The following is a 15,050-nucleotide window of genomic DNA, read 5'->3' as shown; positions in this document are numbered from 1 at the left end:
TTTTCAAATAAGAGAAAAGACTTGCTAAAAGCTTCAAGATGTTGGGAAGAATGTGCCCTACAATGCCAACTTACTGCAATAAACCTAGCTCAGTAACTAGACTGTGGGCTTCTTTGTGTCTCATGCTCTGAATGCAGTAAAAAGACCTCTGTGCCTCCTGCTACAGGGGAGGGAGTCTGAAGAGGACTGAAAACTGACAGCTCTGAAAAATAATAAAGCAACAAGCAGAGGCAGACATGGTGATTCCCAGGAAGGACTGATATGAAAGAGCCAGAGCTGCTAAACTCATTAGCATAGGTAAATCTGTTAAAAATGAAACTTTCAGCAGACAATTTGGTTTCAGCCCAAAACAGGCCAAAACTGACATTGCAATGCGAAAACGTTTACCTTAGGAAAGTCAAAACACTGTCCTTAAATTCTGTCATTTGTGCTTCAGTATGCTCTATTACAATATAGCCTAACCATCTGAAATCCTCAGATGTAAACATTTCAACTCCATCACAACATTTGCATGCTTCCCCCTGGAAACTTCAGAAAATATATTTTATGTTGGAAATCATGTCAATCAAATTAAAAAGTTTTCAAGACAAAACATATTCTTAAGTGCTCGTTTTTATGAGGCTGTGGGTGGTGATGTGTTCCCCACAAAAAGAAATAATCATTTTGAGGAATAAAACCAAAAGCAGGGGCTGGAAGGTTCAGGTGAAGGGTGGGGCATGAGGAGGAGCTCTGAAGGAGCCTGGTCCATCTGACACCCTCAGTCTGCAGCTGAGCTCCCCAAAAGGAATCGTTCATTTTGAGTTCTTGTGCTTCAGGGCTTTGCTCAGCTGGGAAACCTCATCCAACCCTGGCTGTCAGCACAAGGATCAGTGCCCCATCCCTCCCCTGGGACTGTGCTGTGGGCTCCCCTCACCACCAACCCTGTGCTCTGCAAACCACTCACCCACTGCTGCCACCGGGACATTTTCTGCCACAGGCGACCAAGATTAGAGCAATTCTTCTCCTGCTTAGCTCAGCTCCAACTGTGACAATTTTCAACACCTTGGATTATACACCCCCATGTGTAAATTGTGGTCTCCCTGGCCCACTCCTGCATCCCTCTCGCCTTCTTCTCTTTGTACCCTTCAAGAAAAAATTCAGTTTTTAGTTGAAAAAGCTGATTTAGTTTTGTGTCTATATTTTTTAGAAAAGCAAAAGCTGTCTAAAAATACTTCTAGGGTAAATTTGTGGCGGGAAAAATAAAGGGAAAGAGAAGACAGCTTGTATAACAAATGTGTGTCCCATCAGCAACGAATAGCAGTTTAAAAAAAATCATTAGCTCTTACATTTTTTCACTGGTACTTTCTCTCTTCAAAATTTCTTTGCTATGTACATCAGATATATAAAGAACAGACCTTGCCAACTGTTCATGAAGTTATGCAAAGGACATGGGTGAAAAAAAATCTATTCAGTGAAAAAATACAAATATTAGAATGTGCATTTCTTATACATTTGTTTCTAAGGCATATTTTATTAGGATATTTCAATTCTTTCTAAATACCAAACCAATTAGCCCCTACTCCAAAGAGAGACTTGATCAGAGTTTCTGTTTTAAGATCATGTTTGAGTTCTAATATTTAAGCCAATCCAAGTCTGGAAGAAATAGAGTACTTGTGGGAAATGTGTATACATTTTCTTTACCTAAAGCCACAGCACAGTTTTCCTTTCTCCATCATTATTAGTATAAAAAGATTAGTACAAACAAAACAAAAAAAAAAAGAGAAAAGAAAGAAAGAAATTTCACTCCTACTTTCGTATTTCTTTAGATCTTAACCTGACATTAATGAGCAAATACACACTAGGATGATGATCACACTGCAGGATAAAATGGCTCATATACTGTGTTGATAAGTTAAGATGAAAGAAATCCAGAACAAAGACACAACAGTATTGCAGAGATATGTTTAGATTCCAAAATATTTGTATCAGTCAAAGATAGAAACACCCAAGACAAAAAAACCCAACTGATAAATAGAAACATCCACTTTTTCCCCACTTGACTGTATAATAAAGATCCTGTTTATTTTAAAGTGTTGCTCCATCACTTTGTCTGGCTGCCACATACAATACACAGATGCAGTATATACATATTTTCCATCTGATCTCTGATGCCTTGGCTCCCATTGAATTTCAGTACCAGCCCTACACAAGCATTTGAGGATAGGATTTACATTACAGGAGACAAAGGAGATGCTCAAATGGGAACAGTGCTGGCATTGAAATCCTGACCCTGGTGATCTAAGACTGCAGTTAAGGTCCTTATGAGTAACATCTCTGACGCAATTCTTCCCAAATCTCAGAACAAAGCATTACAATTTGCTCTGGGCTGGACTGTAGTAGAGAAGTTTATGGGAACCATGACTGCAAAACACAAAAATGTTACCTGAAAGGCACTTTACATGATCCCAACCTCCATATAACCATCCTTACTTTAATTACACATGTGATGGGACATTTTCTCATTTATATTCTGCTGCGTAGAACCCTGATTCCAATAGGAGTCATATACCAACAGCTTCTCCTCTTATTTTTTTTTCTGCTGGATGAAGTTTTTTTTTTATCTCTTCCCAGACCAATTGTCTTATTTACCTAAGACATGCTGACACTTTATTCCATCACAACATGGCACTGTTCCCTCCAAGTGAGGTCGGCCATTAGACGTATCATTCTGAAACGTGAATATTAATGCCCAGAAGAGATGAACCGTAAGCATCACAGATGGACAGGAAGGGATTAGACATAAATTGGTAACAGGATTGATAACAATTCACAAGGATGTCAGGCACGATGACACATTGCCTTGATCGACAAGAACTACTGTTCCCAAATTATGCTTCCACAAGCACCTGCAATTCCCTCACCAATCCAGATTCATAATAAACATTTTAAGACTGGTATTTTTGCTAATGGCATGAACCTGATGCCAAGCACAAGTCAATAGGAAAACCACTTTCAAGGAATGGAAAAGCTGAAGTAAATGCAGAAGGCACAGTGGATGAATGCTGCAGCAGTCAACCACGTAAGCTTAAGAGGAAAGAGGGGGTTGCAATCCAGAAGAGAATTTTACAACAATAAAACATGATGTGCTCTATTTAAGGAATGAATGCAGAACTTCACCAAACAGTTCATAATACATGCTTATTGATCAGTGGGATCAGGTATTTTATATATATATAAAATCTCATGTTTAACATTTTAATTGCAGCTAGGAAGTTGCAAGTGTTTAAAAGTGCTGCCCAACAGCCCCAGGAGGAGTCAGGCACTGTATTTAAAGGCACATTCAGGGAAAAATTAACATGGACACTGTCTCAATGATTGGAAAAAGTCATTTACCTAAGACAGTAAATAAAGGTGAAATATATCAACCCCACTGACTTTCCTTCTCTTCTCCTGTTAATCTTTTTTGTCAAAATCATCTACCTAATGATATTATTTTGTGACTTTACAGCTATTTGTTTTGGTGGTGGACAAAGAGCACAAGTGGCTATTCTTCATCATTCATAAAAAAAATTTAATTGAGAATAATTTAAAAGTTGCCTCTTAGAGTTTCCTCTGCTGAAGATAGGTACACATGGTACTACACTGCAACAGTCAAGCTAGACCTAAATTAGGAAAAATCAGTAGAGGTAGAACACAAGGTTAACACAGCTTTATTCCCTTCACTACACAAGATAAACCAGGTACTTCTGCCCAATATATTCTGTGCCTGACAGACTTCAGGAAAACTGAGATGAGTAATTTTTGCTCTGAAGGATGCAAACTGAAATTTTACAAAAAAAAAAACAACAACAAAACAAAAAGCCCAAAGTCTTCCTCCTTATTGATTACTGCTGGTTTTATCAATTTACTTGTTAACAAAGCAGAAGAATTTACATCTTCATTCACTTTGTCTGGATTGTTTATGTGTGTTTTCAGGAGATGCACATCTCTGCCAGCCCATTCTAAAGCCAGGCCTGGCTTCAGCATGGCAGTTGAGGCACACAGATGTAAGAACAAGGTTCTGAACATTCCAGCTTCCTCCTGTTAACTTGAATTCCATAAATAATCTTAGATAGGTGAATTGTCTAATGAAAATGGGAGCCTCTTCATTCATTGTTTTTTAAAAGTTATGTAATATTTGCCCTGCCTCTAATTGCTTTAGAGTGAATATTAAATATTCACTAGAAATACATAGGGCATTTGCATATACTTCATAGTAACTATTATTTTTGTTCTAAAGACAAAATGACTACTTGCATAGCTATTTTTTATTTTTTTTTTCCAAATGAGAAATTGCAACCTGGCTTGGACACAGTGGCTACAATCCTTCTCCTCAGGAATCTCCTATTGCACAACACTTCTGACTGTGCCTCTCCCCCAGCAGGATCTGACTTGGACACTAAGGCTCTTCAGGAAAAGGGCTGGATATGGAGGGTTCAACAGAAATTTTGGCTGGAGCTACAAGACAAACCATCAAATGATAAAGCAGAATAAAATTCACCTTGGAAGGATCTTCTCCCCCTCATCTCCTATACAGACAATTTGAGAGAAAGGAAGGTGAAGAATGGAAGCTTTCAAGAACAACCCATCCTGGATAGATGATAAAATCTGCATGCTACCCTGAGGAAATGGGGTACAAAGTTCAGTCCTATGTTTGTATTTCTAAAGAGCGCAAAATATCAAATATCTCTCTTGAAGAATAACTCTCTCCCTAGTCTCTTACACATTGCTGTGTAATTATACAATAAATATTATCCTGCTCACATGCTTCTGTTTACTTAGTATACATTACATTTGATGCTATCTGGCAGCATAAGTTTTAGTTCTGTCATTTTAAAATATTAATAGTTGTCAATCAAAATAGAAAGTGCATAATAAAAATGTTCTAGAAACTAATAACCCTATATTTCTACACCATCAGCTTGGAGCTAAGCATTGCTAAAAATGAGATTAATTATATGTTTGCAGAGGCCCAATACAATCAGACAGTCCTCTAAACAACATCCTCCTAGAAATGAACACAGACTAGATACATAATCGTATATATAGTGTGTATATATTAGGCAATACATGCAGCACTAAATTAATAGCATTATCTTCATTTGGCCCAGTCTTAAAAACCCTCACAATCTGCCCAGTGACAGTGTTACATGGAGGGTGAGAGAAAATGGCATGGTCAATACCAAAGTAATTTATGGAGATTTTCTGCAAATATTTAGAAGCCCAGAAGCACCAAGGAGATACACACAGGACAGGCCCCTGAAGTTATGCCCAACATATCATGGTAAACTGTTCAATTTAAGATAGAGGGTCAGAAAAACATCCTTTGAATTATGTCGGTCAAACTTTAGTGGGAACTTCACTGCTTAGGACATTTAAACCTGCTCTGGACAAAGTATCAGCAAGTGCCCTGTAGGGAACAATCCTGTAATGTCAGGAAGATGGACTAGATGTACAACAGGACTTTTGCTGCTCCACTTTTTATTACTCTAATCCATCACCCTTTCTGAGGTGAAGCTTTATGTAGACCTTTAAAATTATGACCATTTGAAAATTATGTCTGTGTCTGTATAATATATACACACATATGGATGTAAGGTCTGGCTTTTAAAAACTCCAAGTAGAATAACATATTTGGCACTAATTTGCCCATGCTATAGCTGTAACTATGCAATAATCTGGCAAATACAGATAGAAATCTCCAGTTATGGTTCTGGGAACACACAATTTATGGGCATGACTGTGATATGTGAATTTCCAGCTTAGGCATGAAGGGATTTAAATATGTATGCTGTGAACAAGATAATAGTATTGGTCTGTTAATAGGCCACAAAACCAGGATCACAGTCTGAGCTTTGCCCCAAAATAGAAAATAAAAAATCCTGCCAGGTAGACCAACTGAAGCTGAAGCTTACAAAAGAAGCCAAGGAGAAGTCCCACAAGGAGCTCTAAACAAGATTATTTTAATCAAGATTCTCAGGGAAAAAGTGAAATATTTTGTTTGCCTTCCTTCCGTCCAAGACACTGTGGTCCTTCTGATATTTCTCTACACCCCAGTTTTGCAGAGAAGCTAGAACTGCCCATCACTCTTCTTAAAAATCTGAAGGCCTCTGAGGGTTTTTTACTGAAAAAATATTAACATTTAAGAGTGACTCCAAGCAATGGCTGCAGAAAGCAGCTCAGTTCCCAGGCACAGGGTGGCAGAACCCTCTGTGGATGAACAAGGTGTGTTACAGGAGAGATTAAAGGCTTCACTTTGCCCGTGCGTGTTTATTGTCAATTCTGTTATTCCAGAGGGGAAATCCTCTTACTGACTAGGGCACCAGGCAATCACCCCTGTATGAGTGCCATCATCTCTGTACTTCAGTAGGGAAGGAAACCAGTAAGAGGATATGGAGGAGGAAAAAGCATTTTCCTGTTAATCTTTTAGACTGCAATAGCCATAATTGGCTTTTCTATACAGTTTGGCTGTAGTTTGTCACAGTACTACAGTGAGAAACAGCAGCCTGCACTCATTTTTATACACAAATCTTAATGACTTCAATTGCTGCTAAGGATTCAGAATGGTGGCAGGAATGGCCATTCAGCATAAAGGCCCTAAAGCCTTCATAATTACTGAGTATACAGAATATTTATTATAGAGACTGCACTAGGCCTCTTTTGTGGGCTGCCCTGGGCCTGTTCTCTGAGCCACATCAAGCAAGAAGTTTAAATGAAACTGCTCCCAAGTTTCTGAAATGGTTTAATAAAACATATACTGACTGTAATATTCAGTTTATAGTAGAAAACTATTGCCCCTTGGTTTGAAAAATGACCTCTAGTTGGCAATTTTACTCTCAGCTTCATAGATTATAGTCCGCTGTTGGTCATTTTCTCAATCCACAGGGCAATACTTTTCCATAACAAGCTCAAACTGCAATCAGTATTTGTAGGCTGCTACACAAGTTGAGTATAATATGTCTCAACACATTCTATTATATGACTAAACAAAAGAAATAACAACCTGGTGACACAGACATATGGAGAAAAACAGAGCTATTCTTCTAATACTGAGATAGCAGGAAAACATATTTCTTTGTATTGTGCTAATTTGTATTAAATTTCGTGTCTTCAATACACAATAATCTCTAATTTGGTTTTTTCGTTAATAGTGTTTTGGTTTGTGTTGTCTTATGTCTTTTCTTATTTTAATGTAAAATGACAAATACTATATTCTATTAGTATCAGATTTTAGAAATGACAAATAGTGACAGATAACCTAGCATTGAAAAATCACATGAAAATGTATTAACATAGATATGTAAAAGATCATTTGCTTTTGGGCTCACAAAGCACACATTCAATCTTATGGGTTTGAAATTAGGAAGTTGCAATACAGTGCAGTAGACAAGATGCTGGTGATTGTTTCAGCACCCAGCACTAGCACCTAAATACAACTGAAATACCACATTTTGGGAAAACAGCTCCCATATTAGATAACTGAGGAGATAAATTGCATTGAGAAGTCTCTGACCAGGAGCTGAGGGAGGTCTGGACTCTGTTCCAAGACCATCACCCACCTTCCCAAAGCACAGGTACTTGGAGCTGCAGGGCTGATTGAACTTACCAGGCTGGAGTTTGCTGAGATTTAATTCTTTAATCAACAGGTGACCAACACTCTTGTAGACCCTTTGCTGCAAATACAAAATATTCATAATTACAAACCTAATATTCATTTCAGTCTGTAAATAAAACTCTGTGGTTAAAATGTAATACCCACCCACACTCAAAGGGAGTAACTTCCTAAGCTGAGGCCAGAGCTCTCAGGCAAAGGGGACATTTTGTCACACTTCCTCTAGAAATTATGAGTTTCTTATCCATTAAAAAAATTCACCAGATTACTGGAGATCTGTGCTGGGGCAGAAGGCAGAATCTTGGCTCGGATAAGACCCATATGACAGAGAGCTTCATTGTAGATCTCTACGGGTGGCTTCTGAATCTATAATAATTTACATCACTTCATTTTGGGATATTAAAGGGATAGATGATTTTTTTCTTCTTCTTCATTTCCCACTATGTTCCTATGCTGTTGCTCAATCACAGCTTCACCAGCATTCTCTAGCTGGAATTTAAGCTGTCTGGATTCATTTAAACATATAGAAACTGCATGCAGAAGCTTTCATATGTTTGAGCTAAGAATACATTTGAATGATTACCAGAAGATGATGGCTCTTTATCTTACAAGTCTTCAAGGAATTTAGATGCTTAACTCATTAATAGTGTTTCCTGCATTAGATTTTATGTTTTTAGGATTTTAGAAGAAAGGTTTTCTAATACAGAAAAAAAAAAAAAACAGGCTTTTTTTCTTTCCCCAACATTTTTCATTTTAGGGTAATAAAAGTGATACATATGTGCCATAATGTAATGGATTAATTAAGGAATATGATGTTTATCCTAGGTCCTGAGTTGTACATCTTCATAACTCACTCATAAAAATTAATGTATTATACCACGCTCCAGAATGATATATCTATTTTTACCATACCTGTTGAGAATAAATTGTTCTAAATTGGATTATCTTGATATCCAGTGAAAAATGTAAAAATTACATTGTTATTTTAAGAATTTACATTGCTGTGTATAAGAAAGCATAATCTTCTCACTGTGCTTTTGAACTGTCATGTTACTTCCACTGTTACAAAATCATAATTGCTGCTGCCACACCTAAAATCAAATGCAGTGCATATTGTATTTCTCCATACACTGCATTTCCCGTCTTGATCACAAAACCATATACAGTATGTTTTTGGCCAATTCTTTCATTACTGACTGCTTCTGTATATAAGTAACACACAATTATGCATGCAAGGACTCATAAAATCCTCATTTCTAAAATCAACAGATGAAAAATCCCTAAATAATAATGTACAGATGTTTCATATTCAAATGAGCTGTTGGCATGTAATGCTGCCAATCATGCCAATGCATGCAATAAAATTGGTGAATTTCAAGGTACTCAGCCTTTACAACATATTTTTTAATTTTTTTTTTAATCAAAAAACCATTTTAGAAAGATGGAAATGACAACTGTTCAATAAACATACAATGACACATTTTTGATGTTCTCTTGAAATTTCCACAAGTGGTCAACTGCCCTATATTTTTCCATACCAATTCCTATTTCTTTTGCCTTAAGGAAGTTGATTTTTCGGTCCTTAAACTGCACTGCCTCACTAAATTATCTGCACGTTATCTGCAGAGTAATCCTCTTCTTGAATACAAGACAGAACATCAGAGTTTCTAATCCTTCACAGATAGAGTAATTCACATCCACTGTACGTTTTACTGTAAAGACAGAGTAATGCAATATGTTTGATAAATCATGTATGTGTCTGTGTACAAAGAAAAAGGTTTATCTCCTCTCCTACAAGATGCATCCGTATTAAAGCACACACACATACTCCCTATGCTGGCACTGCAACAATCTTTAGAAGTTCTATTATAGAGACATCTAAGTTTAAAAAATGAAGCAGCTCACAGGTCAAACAAGTTCCTGATGAGAAGTGCTTAACCAGAAGTATTATTCCACTGATTGTAAGTTTTCATCCATACATCAAACCCTGGAGTCTATTGATTAAATAAAACTGATCTTTTTTTTTTATTTCAAAGCAAAAGAGAATTAAATCATCCCTATTGTTTTCCCTTTGTTTGGAGCTATCACAGTTTGCACACTGGCCATGCATCCTGCTTATAATTACAACATCCTTTAGGAGAGCTTATTCTACAATGACTGATCACAGGTTTCTTTCCTCTTCCTCTAAATCTTCTGCTCCTGGTCATAATCAATGGCACTTGATGGCCCAATATTCTGATCCAATGTGGCAAGCCATATGATCCAAGATCTGCTTAGAATCAATAAATTCATTTGCTTCGGGAAATTTTGGATCAGGACGACTTTAAGTATATGTAAATACAAGAATTTACAGCAATTATGCTGGCACATCTTTCCTTTCTCATACCTCTTTTCCACTGTATAATTAGCTGCATCATGCCTTAATTTTGCTTGCAATCCTACATAAAGGAATCCAGGCCAGACAGCCCTTACAAAGCCTTACCAAAGTCAAGGTCTGCTGGCTGAGAGAACAGAGGGTCTCCTTCAGCAAAACACATCAAAACACTGCAAATCTTTGTTGCTGAGCCCCACATGGCATTGCCTGGGCTCTGAAGATACCATCAAATGCCAACAATTGCATGAACGTGTTACAGACTGCTTTAGAGGGCACCAACAGGTGCATACAAATATCTTCTTGGAGCTGCCTTTCTTCATCCCTTGTGCAAAAATATCCAAGTTTGGTTAAGTTTGGTTAATAGTTCCCTTGGGCTCCTGTGTCTCCGAGTCAGCCTCCAGCCTGGTTCCAGTGTACCTGTGGCAGGGCAAACATGCTCTGACACTCAGCTCACAACATTATCCCTGCCTAGAGGATGTGGTTTCCATTCTGGAAGGTAATCACTGCTAGGCTGAAAGGGAGCATCCAAGTTCACTTCTGTGTCTCACCCAACACTTACAGATGCAAGGACACACAGTAATCTCAATTCTGCCATTTATATGCACATTGTTTAGCAAATTGTACAAAGTATTCTGAATATTTTTCTAAAGACCAGGAACTCTAATGTACCTTGAATCTTCATTAAATTAGTATGGCAGACTAGGGTACATGTATAACTTGCAATAAAATGTTTTTTTTTAAAAATTAAATAAACTATTCCCTGTTACCTTATTTCACTGCAATGAAATTACAAAACTGCAGAATGATGAGTAAATACAGGCTACTGTATCAGTACCAGTTTAGAAGGCTGCATGTTGGGCACATCTTTTGGCCCTTTAGTCTTTTTCCACTGGAAATCAGTAGTTCAGCACCAGCAGAGCAGAGATGAGAACCTTGTTTCTGCTAAGTAGCACTAATTTCTGCCCGTAGTGACATTCAGAAGAGGATGAATCGAGTCACAGGGGTAAGAAAACTGTTTGCTTATGATGTGGCTGTCACTAGTGAAGATGAGTTTGTAACACCCTCCAAGCATCAAAACGACACACAAAAGATACATTAAAAAAAAATAAACCCAACAGATAGTCTTGCAAAATATATTAATGCTGTTCTTCAGACTGAAAAAGCAGAAGTCAGAAGATCAAGAACTCACAGTTAGGATTTTCCTATTAGATAAAGAACATAAGGATTCTCCTGAAGTCTTTGATTGATATATGATCTTTTCTTTCTTTTCAGGCAGAACAGCTGTCCAGTGAACTAGAAGAAATAGCCCTGAAGACAGCTTTGTGTCTGATATGACTTTGAGAGGGAAAATTATTCCAGTGATAAATGCTTTACATGGAACATCTAATAAAATAAAATAAAAATGTCATCCATAAAAGAATTTTTTCTTTCTATTTGAGTAAGCAATCCCCATCATCTGTGGGGCAGGGGTGTTGCTGTGTCTGAGACCAAAGAGAAAAGGTATTTCCCTCAAAATTGGATTTGAAATGAACTTAACCAAAAAGAGGCATTAGGTACTTTTAAGAGAAGGGCAACTGGGAAAATGCAGAGGGAAGATGAGAAGTTTCTGAACATTGTCAGGATGCAGTGACCTGGGATGTACTTTAACTTCCTTCATTCTTCTCGGTAAGGAAATCCTTAATGTGAAACGTGGGTGCTTTGCTGGCTGATATCTGCCACAGTGACTGTATGCAGAAAGAGCTTGACTGTGCCCAAAAAATCCCAAAGCAATAACAACCAACACAAACCTCCTCAGCAGAAGAAGGTACAAATTTGTGTAAATTTATTCAACCTAATGGAATTATGTAAATTACACAAATGGAGAACTACAGCCACTGTGAGAATTGATTGAAGTTATGGCCAGATTAGAAGAGAGATGGCTTTGAATGAAGCCTTTCTGGAGCTTGCTCTAGAGCTGTGTTTTGGCAGCATGGTGAGGGGCTAAGAAAAGATCCTTAGAGAAAGAACAGTCACAATGCTCAGGTGAAATTTGTACATCATTTTCATTTTCAAACATGTCTCATTGTGACACTTCAGTGGATGGATGAGCACTGACGGATGCTGTCATATTCAGACAGCAAAAGGAAGAGTAATCACAACTGCATTTTGCTTGAAAACCAAATCCAGTATAGCATCAGCCATGGCCAGCAGTACACCCATGGTTCAGCCAGCTGTCCTCCAAAGCATTGATGAATCTGCCACATGGACTCTGTGCTCCATTAATTTGGACAAGACTAAACAAAGGCCTGTCCACATCTGCTGCAGGACAGAATAGCTCGTAGCCTAGAAACTCCTCAAAGAAGAGCATGATAAACCTTCCACCCATCCTCTTGGTCTTTCAACCCAATGGAGCTGTCCTCAGCAACACTCTTTCCAACTTTCACTGCTCTCCAAACCAAGCCCTTCTATCTCTGACAAAGCCTTCCTGTGTAGGCTTCTGTGAGTCTACTTATTCCAGAGCTAATTACAATTTAATGACTATTTTAGCACTGGGAAACTAGAGACAGGTACATGTTCTCCTGTACCTTTACAGAGCTAGAAATCACTTCTCTCCCTTCCCTTGCATAACTTGAATGCCCTTCTCCCCCTATCCCAAACACTCTCCTTTATCCCTGTCTCTGGAGTCTTCCTCATCCCTCCACATAAGTTTCCATTAATGCTGTTCCTCTGTGTGTCCCCAGTAGCTTTGACACCCTCCTGCTCCTCTGCCACCTCACCTGCCCCTCCCCTCCCATTACTGAGTGCCAGCCCCTGCTCTCACACAGATTTTAGATCCACACTTTGCAGAAATCCTGCTCCATGGGATTCCAACAACAGAAGAATGGAAGATAAGAACATAAAAGCACCCTCAGTGTGGTGTCCCATCAGGAAGCCAACTAAATCTGATAGACACTGTCCTCTCTGACCCATAAGCAGGAAAGGGCTGAGCATTTAAACAACAGCAGTTCAGGAAACAACTCTACACACTCTATAACCAGCCAGCACCACCTAACAAAGAGCATTTGCCCAAGTCTTTACTTTTGAGACAATCAAATAGCATTTTGAAAAAAGAAAATTACTTCCACACATACACGTTACATATATATTTATGTTTCCCCTCATTCTCCCTCACTTTTAGTTTGCAGTGACACTCAGCAATTATTTTACAAAGACTCTAACAAGTTTATGGGATGCCTTTAGTAATAAGATAATTATTTGTAACTCTATAAAGAATTATAATTTTTAATTTAAAAAGAAATCAAATAAAAACAGCTTTCATCTTCCCTACCATGTGAAGAAAACATTCTCTGCCTACAACTCAAATTATCATTCTCTCCTTTGTGCAAAATGAATTGACCCAGAAAACTAAAAGGGTAAGAACCCATATTTGCTGGGCTTATTCAGCAGCCAAAAGTTCATGAAAAACACTGTTGTGTATCACATAGCAACCACTTGATGCCTATTGTTAAAATACAGTAGTTATTCAAAAAGTAAAATCTTGCATTCTCAAATAAGAAGCCAGGCTGCAATGTGTGTTTACTGTTTTGGGGAAATAGTCATCTTGCCATTTTCTCTTTTTCCATAGTCTTGGCATATTTGGTCAGCTATGCAATGTGCAGTTACCCACAGGAAAGAAAAGGAACACAAGAATTTTCCTCTAATGCTGAGCTCACAGGACAATGTCCATTCAAAGCAACACTTGGGATCTCTATTAAGAGCCTTAAGATGTGCTCTATTTTTATCCAGCCACAGTTGCAGTAAAAATGTAATATTCCAGGGAAATGCATGAGGGAGAAAGGGAGAGGAGCTTCTGCTTTCTGGCTGTTAGGTTTGCACACTTTCACCTGTTATTAAAGCAAGCTGCTCCTGGAAAGTCCTGTACACGTGCACAGGTGTGCCCACTGCTCCTGCCCCTTTGCACCTCCTCCCAGCACTGCCACCTGGCACTGCAGCTAGGCAGAGGTTTCACAAACATCTCCCTCTTTACCTTTTTCTCTGGTTCTTTTGTGGTAGAATATGCTTAAAAAGGTGAAATAAAAGTAAAACTTATGCAGAAGGAAAGTCAGATGTAGAGTCAGAGAAAAGATTAACAGTTTCTTTCTGGTAAATGGAGCTTGCATTACTCTAAAATACTTGAAAAGCAATGGCAGATCACTTGAACTATTCTGACTTTGCCAGATTTCCACAAGAGCTGAGAGTCAAGCCCTCAGTTTGTCACAACTGCATCAGACTGTCTATTTAAATTATCAAAGCAAGAGCAAAAGGGTTCTGCTGAAACAACTGCTGGGGAACATGAAGGAAAGAATAAGATATAAGCTCCCTTCTAGGTTTTATTATGTGCTGTTACACAAACAGTGCAACTCAGAACTTCAAGATAATGATACTTTTAATACCAGAAGGGAATGGCAGATTTTCTTAGCATAACTTTGAGATATTTCATCAAGTCTGTGTGCAAACAGGTGTGCCACATTTTTGCTAGTGGTAAGATGCTTGTTGAGATTATCTTCTTCTCTAGGATGTGTTTTAACTCCTTTTGAGCAGTTAAAATAAGACAGTGGCAGAAAGTAGATTAAAAGGGAGAAAATGTATGAGCACAGACTTTTTGCCAAGAACCTTACTTTGAGCCCAGCTGTACCCAGGTATGTATGTGCTGTTTGCAGTCTCTGAAAAGTGAGGGGTAGGCAGCAAAGCCCACATGAATGCATGAAGCTGCGAAGGAAAAAGTGTGAGAATGAATTAGGTACCCAGGAGCAATGAGATGGGCTTCAGGATTTGAGAGAAGGATTTGGCTGATGCCAATACAAGATGAAAAGCATGGATGGATGAAGATGCAGCTCACCTGCTGCAAGTGTTTCTGCTTGCTGAAAAATAAACTTCTTTTCTGGATGTCAGAGCAAATGCCAAAACCTGCATCTCCGCTGGCTTACAAAGCAGAAATGTAAATACAACTATTTCAATCCAAGGCAGATCAGGGTGGACTTCTAGACAGCAATTGTTTTATACACAGGAATTGGTTTGGTCACTGGT

The 15,050-nt window shown here is 38.3% G+C and overlaps 1 protein-coding gene across 2 annotated transcripts in view; it reads right to left on the bottom strand.

Moving 5' to 3' along the window:
- ZNF536 (zinc finger protein 536) overlaps positions 1–15,050 on the bottom strand; it is a 340,782-nt gene that overhangs the window by 266,382 nt on the left and 59,350 nt on the right. For both annotated transcript variants that reach the window (XM_015640253.3, XM_033517188.1), the window contains exon 3: positions 7,625–7,691. The gene's annotated coding sequence lies outside the window, so the exon portion shown is untranslated. The remainder of the gene's footprint in view (positions 1–7,624; positions 7,692–15,050) is intronic.

The sequence above is a fragment of the Parus major genome, chromosome 11 (assembly GCF_001522545.3).
Source record: "Parus major isolate Abel chromosome 11, Parus_major1.1, whole genome shotgun sequence".
Lineage (NCBI taxonomy): Eukaryota > Metazoa > Chordata > Aves > Passeriformes > Paridae > Parus > Parus major.
This window is presented reverse-complemented; position numbering and strand designations above follow the sequence as displayed.